The sequence below is a fragment of the Mya arenaria genome, chromosome 12 (genome assembly GCF_026914265.1).
Source record: "Mya arenaria isolate MELC-2E11 chromosome 12, ASM2691426v1".
Classification (NCBI taxonomy): Eukaryota; Metazoa; Mollusca; class Bivalvia; order Myida; family Myidae; genus Mya; species Mya arenaria.
Window position 1 is genome coordinate 33,154,524 of NC_069133.1, and position 10,186 is coordinate 33,164,709.

Genomic DNA, 10,186 nt, shown 5'->3' on the forward strand with positions numbered 1-10,186 from the left:
AGGAGTAACTTCAATACTGTTATCACACCCGAGAAATAGCTTCAATACTGTAACACACCTGAGCAGTAGCATTGACTTCATAAACTTCAATACTAGAACCACACCAGAAAAGTAACTTCACTTCTGTAACCGCACCAGAGCAGAAACTTAAATACTGTAACCACACCAGAGCACTAACTTCACTTCTGTAACCACACCAGAGCACTAACTTCACTTCTGTAACTACACCAGAGCACTAACTTCACTTCTGTAACCACACCAGAGCACTAACTTAAATACTGTAACAACACCAGAGCACTAGCTTGAATACTGTAACCACACCAGAGCAGTAACTTCACTTCTGTAACCACACCAGAGCACTAACTTCACTTCTGTAACCACACCAGAGCACTAACTTAAATACTGTAACAACACCAGAGCACTAACTTAAATACTGTAACAACACCAGAGCACTAGCTTAAATACTGTAACCACACCAGAGCACTAACTTAAATACTGTAACAACACCAGAGCACTACCTTACATACTGTAACCACACCAGAGCACTAACTTAAATTCTGTAACAACACCAAAGCACTAACTTAAATACGGTAACAACACCAGAGCACTAACTTAAATACTGTAACAACACCAGAGCACTAATTTAAATACTGTAAACACACCAGAGCACTAACTTAAATACTGTAACCACACCAGAGCAGTAACTTAAAATACTGTAACAACACCAGAGCACTAACTTTAATACTGTAAACACACCAGAGCACTAACTTAAATACTGTAACAACACCAGAGCACTAACTTAAATACTGTAACAACACCAGAGCACTAACTTAAATACTGTAAACACACCAGAGCACTAACTTAAATACTGTAACCACACCAGAGCAGTAACTTAAATACTGTAACAACACCAGAGCACTAACTTAAATACTGTAACAACACCAGAGCACTAACTTAAATACTGTAAACACACCAGAGCACTAACTTAAATACTGTAACCACACCAGAGCAGTAACTTAAATACTGTAACAACACCAGAGCACTAACTTAAATACTGTAACAACACCAGAACAGTAACTTAAATACTGTAACAACACCAGAGCACTAACTTAAATACTGTAAACACACCAGGGCACTAGCTTAAATACTGTAACCACACCAGAGCACTAACTTAAATACTGTAAACACACAAGAGCAGTAACTTAAATACTGTAACAACGCCAGAGCACTAACTTAAATATTGTAACCACACCAGAGCACTAACTAAAATACTGTAAACACACCAGAGCAGTAACTTAAATACTGTAACAACACCAGAGCAGTAACTTAAATACTGTAACAACACCAGAGCACTAACTTAAATACTGTAACCACAACAGAGCAGTAACTTAAATACTGTAACAACACCAGAGCACTAACTTAAATACTGTAACCACAACAGAGCAGTAACTTCACTTCTGTAACCACACCAGAGCACTAACTAAAATACTGTAAACACACCAGAACAGTGACTTAAATACTGTTACCACACCAGATCAGTAACTTTAATACTGTAACCATGCCAGAGTAGTAATTTAAATACTGTAACCACACAATAGCACAAACCTCAATACTGAAACCACTCCAGAGCAGTAGCATCAATACTGTAACCACACCACAACAGTAACATTAATACTGCAACCACACCACAGCAGTAACCTCAATACTGTAACCACACTACAGCAAAAGCATCAAGACTGGAACCATCTCAGAGCAGTATCTTAAATACTGTAACCACACAATAGTAGAAACATCAATACTGTAACCACTCAAGAGCAGTAACTTTAATACTGTAACCACACCACAACAGTAACATTAATACTGTAACCACACCACAACAGTTACCTCAATACTGTAACCACACCACAACAGTTACCTCAATACTGCATCCAAAACCACAACAGTAACCTCCATACAGTAACTATCCCTAACATTAGCGTCAATACTGTTATCAGACAAAAGCAGTAACTGCAATACTGTAACCACATAATAGCATTAACCTCAGTACTGTAACCACACTACAGCAGAAACATTAATACTGAAACAACACCACAGCATTAACCTCAGTACTGTAACTGGAGTTGCATCACTACTATAACCACCCAAAAACAGTAATCTCAATACTTTAATCACATAAAAGCAGTAACCTCAAAACTGCAACCACACCACAGGATTAGCATCAATACTAAAACCACACCACAGCAGTAACCACATTGTTGTTACCACACCATCGCAGTATAGTCATTACTGTAACAACACTGCAGCAGTAAATTCAATACTGCAACCACATTCAGCAGTAGCATCAATACTGCAACCACATTCAGCAATAGCATTAATACTGTAACTACACCACAGCAGTAGCATCAATACTGTTACCACACAACAGCAGTATCATCAATACTGTAACCACACCACAGCAGAAGCCTCAATACTGTAACCAAACCACAGCAGAAGCCTCAATACTGTAACCACACCACAGCAGTAGGATCAATACTGTAACCAAACCACAGCAGTAGCATCAATACTGTAACCAAACCACAGCAGAAGCCTCAATACTGTAACCACACCACAGCAGTAGCATCAACACTGTAACCACACCACAACAGTAGCATCAATACTGTAACCACACCACAGCAGTAGCATCAATACTGTAACCAAACCACAGCAGTAACATCAATACTGTAACCAAACCACAGAAGTAGCATCAACACTGTAACCAAATCACAGAAGTAGCATCAATACTGTAACCACACCACAACAGTAGCATCAATACTGTAACCAAACCACAGAAGTAGCATCAACACTGTAACCACACCACAGCAGTAGCATTAATACTGTAACCAAATCACAGCAGAAGCATCAATACTGTAACTAAACCACAGCATCAGTATTAATAATGTAACCACACAACAACAGTAGCATCAATACTGTAACCAAACCACAGCAGAAGCATCAATACTGTAACCACACCACAGCAGTAGCATCAATACTGTAACCAAACCACAGCAGTAGTATTAATAATGTAACCAAACCACAGCAGTAGTATTAATACTGTAACCAAACCACAGCAGTAGCATCAATACTGTAACCACACCACAGCAGTATCATCAATACTGTAACCAAACCACAGCAGAAGCATCAATACTGTAACCACACCACAGCAGTAGCATCAATACTGTAACCACACAACAGCAGTAGCATCAATACGGTAACCACACAACAACAGTAGCATCAACACTGTAACCACACTACAACAGTAGCATCAATACTGTAACCACACCACAGCAGTAGCATCAATACTGTAACCACACAACAACAGTAGCATCAATACTGTAACCACACCACAGCAGTAGCATCAACACTGTAACCACACCACAGCAGAAGCTTCAATACTGTAACCAAACCACAGCAGTAGTATTAATAATGTAACCAAACCACAGCAGTATCATCAATACTGTAACCAAACCACAGCAGAAGCATCAATACTGTAACCAAACCACAGCAGTAGCATCAATACCGTAACCAAACCACAGCAGTAGCATCACTACTGTAACCAAACCACAGCAGTAGCATTAATACTGTAACCAAACCACAGCAGAAGCATCAATACTGTAACCAAACCACAGCAGTAGCATTAATACTGTAACCAAACCACAGCAGAAGCATCAATACTGTAACTAAACCACAGCATCAGTATTAATAATGTAACCACACAACAACAGTAGCATCAATACTGTAACCAAACCACAGCAGTAGCATCACTACTGTAACCAAACCACAGCAGAAGCATCAATACTGTAACTAAACCACAGCATCAGTATTAATAATGTAACCACACAACAACAGTAGCATCAATACTGTAACCAAACCACAGCAGAAGCTTCAATACTGTAACCACACCACAGAAGTAGCATCAACACTGTAACCACACCACAGCAGTAGTATTAATGATGTAACCAAACCACAGCAGTAGTATTAATACTGTAACCAAACCACGGCAGTAGCATCAATACTGTAACCACACAACAGCAGTAGTATCAATACTGTAACCACACAACAACAGTAGCATCAACACTGTAACCACACCACAACAGTAGCATCAATACTGTAACCACACCACAGCAGTAGCATCAATACTGTAACCACACAACAACAGTAGCATCAATACGGTAACCACACCACAGCAGTAGCATCAACACTGTAACCACACCACAGCAGAAGCTTCAATACTGTAACCAAACCACAGCAGTAGTACTAATAATGTAACCAAATCACAGCAGTATCATCAATACTGTAACCAAACCACAGCAGAAGCATCAATACTGTAACCAAACCACAGCAGTAGCATCACTACTGTAACCAAACCACAGCAGTAGTATTGATACTGTAACCAAACCACAGCAGAAGCCTCAATACTGTAACCACACCACAGCAGAAGCCTCAATACTGTAACCACACCACAGCAGAAGCCTCAATACTGTAACCAAACCACAGCAGAAGCCTCAATACTGTAACCACACCACAGCAGTAGCATCAATAGTGTAACCACACAACAACAGAAGCATCAATACTGTAACCACACAAACACAGTAGCATCAATACCGCAACCACACCACAGCAGTAGCATCAATACTGTAACCACATAACAACAGTAGCATCAATACTGTAACCACACCACAGCAGTATCATCAATACTGTAACCAAACCACAGCAGAAGCATCAATACTGTAACCAAACCACAGCAGTAGCATCAATACTGTAACCAAACCACAGCAGTAGTATTAATACTATAACCAAACCACAGCAGTAGCATCAATACTGTAACCACACCACAGCAGAAGCATCAATACTATAACCAAACCACAGCAGTAGCATCAATACTGTAACCACACAACAACAGTAGCATCAATACTGTAACCACACCACATCAGTAGCATCAATACTGTAACCACACAACAACAGTAGCATCAATACTGTAACCACACCACAGCAGTAGCATCAATACTGTAACCACACCACAGCAGTAGCATCAATACTGTAACCAAACCACAGCAGTAGCATCAATACTGTAACCAAACCACAGCAGAAGCCTCAATACTGTAACCACACCACAGCAGTAGCATCAACACTGTAACCACACCACAACAGTAGCATCAATACTGTAACCACACCACAGAAGTAGCATCAATACTGTAACCACACCACAACAGTAGCATCAATACTGTAACCAAACCACAGAAGGAGCATCAATACTGTAACCACACCACAGCAGTAGCATTAATACTGTAACCAAACCACAGCAGAAGCATCAATACTGTAACTAAACCACAGCATCAGTATTAATAATGTAACCACACAACAACAGTAGCATCAATACTGTAACCAAACCACAGCAGAAGCATCAATACTGTAACCACACCACAGCAGTAGCATCAATACTGTAACCAAACCACAGCAGTAGTATTAATACGGTAACCAAACCACAGCAGTAGCATCAATACTGTAACCACACCATAGCAGTATCATCAATACTGTAACCAAACCACAGCAGAAGCATCAATACTGTAACCACACCACAGCAGTAGCATCAATACTGTAACCACACAACAACAGTAGCATCAATACCGCAACCACACCACAGCAGTAGCATCAATACTGTAACCACACAACAACAGTAGCATCAATACTGTAACCACACCACAGCAGTATCATCAATACTGTAACCAAACCACAGCAGAAGCATCAATACTGTAACCAAACCACAGCAGTAGCATCAATACTGTAACCAAACCACAGCAGTAGTATTAATACTGTAACCAAACCACAGCAGTAGCATCAATACTGTAACCACACAACAACAGTAGCATCAATACTATAACCACACAACAGCAGTAGCATCAATACTATAACCACACCACAGCAGTAGCATCAATACTGTAACCACACAACAACAGTAGCATCAATACTGTAACCACACCACAACAGTAGCATCAATACTGTAACCACAGAACAACAGTAGCATCAATACTGTAACCACACCACAGCAGTAGGATCAATACTGTAACCACACCACAGCAGTAGCATCAATACTGTAACCACACCACAGCAGAAGCCTCAATACTGTAACCAAACCACAGCAGTAGTATTATTACTGTAACCACACCACAGCAGTAGCATCAATACTGTAACCAAACCACAGCAGAAGCCTCAATACTGTAACCACACCACAGCAGTAGCATCAATACTGTAACCACACAACAACAGTATCATCAATACTGTAACCACACCACAGCAGTAGCATCAACACTGTAACCACACCACAGCAGAAGCATCAATACTGTAACAACACCACAGCAGAAGCATCAATACTGTAACCATACCACAGCAGAAGCATCAATACTGTAACCACACCACAGCAGTAGCCTCAATACTGTAACCATACCACAGCAGAAGCCTCAATACTGTAACCACACCACAGCAGAAGCATCAACACTGTAACCACACCACAGTTGAAGCATCAACACTGTAACCACACAACAGCAGAAGCATCAATACTGTAACCACACCACAGCAGAAGCATTAATACTGTAACCACACCACAGCAGTAGCCTCAATACTGTAACCACACCACAGCAGTAGCATCAATACTGTAACCACACAACAGCAGAAGCCTCGATACTGCAACCACACCACAGCAGTAGCGACAATACTGTAACCACACCACAGCAGTAGCATCAATACTGTAACCACACCACAGCAGAAGCATCAATACTGTAACCACACAACAGCAGAAGCATCAATACTGTAACCACACCACAGCAGAAGCCTCAACACTGTAACCACACCACAGCAGTAGCCTCAATACTGTAACCATACCACAGCAGAAGCATCAATACTGTAACCACACCACAGCAGTAGCATCAATACTGTAACCACACCACAGCAGAAGCATCAATACTGTAACCACACCACAGCAGTAGCATCAATACTGTAACCACACAACAACAGTAGCATCAATACTGTAACCACACCACAGCAGTAGGATCAATACTGTAACCAAACCACAGCAGTAGCATCAATACTGTAACCACACAACAGCAGAAGCCTCAATACTGTAACCACACCACAGCAGTAGCGACAATACTGTAACCACACCACAGCAGTAGCATCAATACTGTAACCACACCACAGCAGAAGCATCAATACTGTAACCACACAACAGCAGAAGCCTCAATACTGTAACCACACCACAGCAGAAGCCTCAATACTGTAACCACACCACAGCAGTAGCCTCAATACTGTAACCATACCACAGCAGAAGCATCAATACTGTAACCACATCACAGCAGTAGCATCAATACTGTAACTAAACCACAGCAGTAGCATCAATACTGTAACCACACCACAGCAGAAGCCTCAACACTGTAACCACACCACAGCAGTAGCATCAATACTGTAACAACACCACAGCAGAAGCATCAATACTGTAACCACACCACAGCAGAAGCCTCAATACTGTTACCACACAACAGCAGAAGCATCAATACTGTAACCACACCACAGCAGTAGCATCAATACTGTAACCACACCACAGCATAAGCCTCAATACTGTTACCACACTACAGCAGAAGCATCAATACTGTAACCACACCACAGCAGTAGCATTAATACTGTAACCACACCACAGCAGAAGCATCAATACTGTAACCACACAACAGCAGAAGCATGAATACTGTAACCACACCACAGCAGAAGCCTCAATACTGTAACCACACCACAGCAGTAGCCTCAATACTGTAACCATACCACAGCAGTAGCATTAATACTGTAACCAAACCACAGCAGAAGCCTCAATACTGTAACCAAACCACAGCAGTAGCATCAATAATGTAACCAAACCACAGCAGAAGCATCAATACTGTAACCACACAACAGCAGAAGCATCAATACTGTAACCATACCACAGCAGTTACCTCAATACTGTAACCATACAACAGCAGTAGCATCAATTCTGTAACCATACCACAGCAGAAGCCTCAATACTGTAACCAAACCACAGCAGAAGCATCAATACTGTAACCAAACCACAGCAGTACATAAATACTGTAACCACACCACAGCAGAAGCCTCAATACTGAAACCACACCTCAGCGGTAGTATTAATACTGCAAGCACATTACAGCAGTAACATCAATACTGTAACCACACAACAGCAGTAGCATTAATACTGTAACCACACCACAGCAGTAGCATCAATACTGTAACCACACAACAACAGTAGCATCAATACCGCAACCACACCACAGCAGAAGCATCAATACTGTAACCAAACCACAGCAGAAGCATCAATACTGTAACCACACCACAGCTTAAGCATCAATACTGTAACCACACAACAGCAGAAGCATGAATACTGTAACCACACCACAGCAGAAGCCTCAATACTGTAACCACACCACAGCAGTAGCCTCAATACTGTAACCATACCACAGCAGTAGCATTAATACTGTAACCAAACCACAGCAGAAGCCTCAATACTGTAACCAAACCACAGCAGTAGCATCAATAATGTAACCAAACCACAGCAGAAGCATCAATACTGTAACCACACAACAGCAGAAGCATCAATACTGTAACCATACCACAGCAGTTACCTCAATACTGTAACCATACAACAGCAGTAGGATCAATACTGTAACCACACAACAACAGTAGCATCAATACTGTAACCAAACCACAGCAGAAGCATCAATACTGTAACCACACCACAGCAGTAGCATCAACACTGTAACCACACCACAACAGTAGCATCAATACTGTAACCACGCCACAGCAGAAGCATCAATACTGTAACCACGCCACAGCAGTAGCATCAATACCGCAACCACGCCACAGCAGTAGCATCAATACCGCAACCACGCCACAGCAGTAGCATCAATACCGCAACCACGCCACAGCAGTAGCATCAATACCGCAACCACGCCACAGCAGTAGCATCAATACCGCAACCACGCCACAGCAGTAGCATCAATACCGCAACCACGCCACAGCAGTAGCATCAATACCGCAACCACGCCACAGCAGTAGCATCAATACCGCAACCACGCCACAACAGTAGCATCAATACCGCAACCACGCCACAGCAGTAGCATCAATACCGCAACCACGCCACAGCAGAAGCATCAATACCGCAACCACACCACAGCAGAAGCATCAATACCGTAACCAAACCACAGCAGAAGCATCAATACTGTAACCAAACCACAGCAGTAGCATTAATACTGTAACCAAACCACAGCAGTAGCATCAATACTGTAACTAAACCACAGCAGAAGCATCAATACTGTAACCAAACCACAGCAGAAGCCTCAATACTGTAACCACACCACAGCAGAAGCCTCAATACTGTAACCACACCACAGCAGTAGCATCAATACCGCAACCACGCCACAGCAGAAGCATCAATACTGTAACCAAACCACAGCAGAAGCATCAATACTGTAACCACACCACAGCAGTAGCATTAATACTGTAACCAAACCACAGCAGTAGTATTAATACTGTAACCAAACCACAGCAGTAGTATTAATACTGTAACCAAACCACAGCAGAAGCATCAATACTGTAACCATACCACAGCAGAAGCATCAATACTGTAACCACACCACAGCAGTAGCATTAATACTGTAACCACACCACAGCAGAAGCATCTATACTGTAACCAAACCACAGCAGTAGTATTAATACTGTAACCATACCACAGCAGTAGCATCAATACTGTAACCAAACCACAGCAGAAGTCTCAATACTGTAACCACACCACAGCGGTAGTATTAATACTGTAACCACACAACAACAGTAGCATCAATACTGTAACCACACAACAACGGTAGCATCAATACTGTAACCACACCACAGCAGAAGCATCAATACTGTAACCAAACCACAGCAGAAGCATCAATACTGTAACCAAACCACAGCAGAAGCCTCAATAATGTAACCAAACCACAGCAGAAGTCTCAATAATGTAACCAAACCACAGCAGAAGCATTAATACTGCAACCACACAACAACAGTAGCATCAATACTGTAACCACACAACAACAGTAACATCAATACTGTAACCACACAACAACAGTAGCATCAA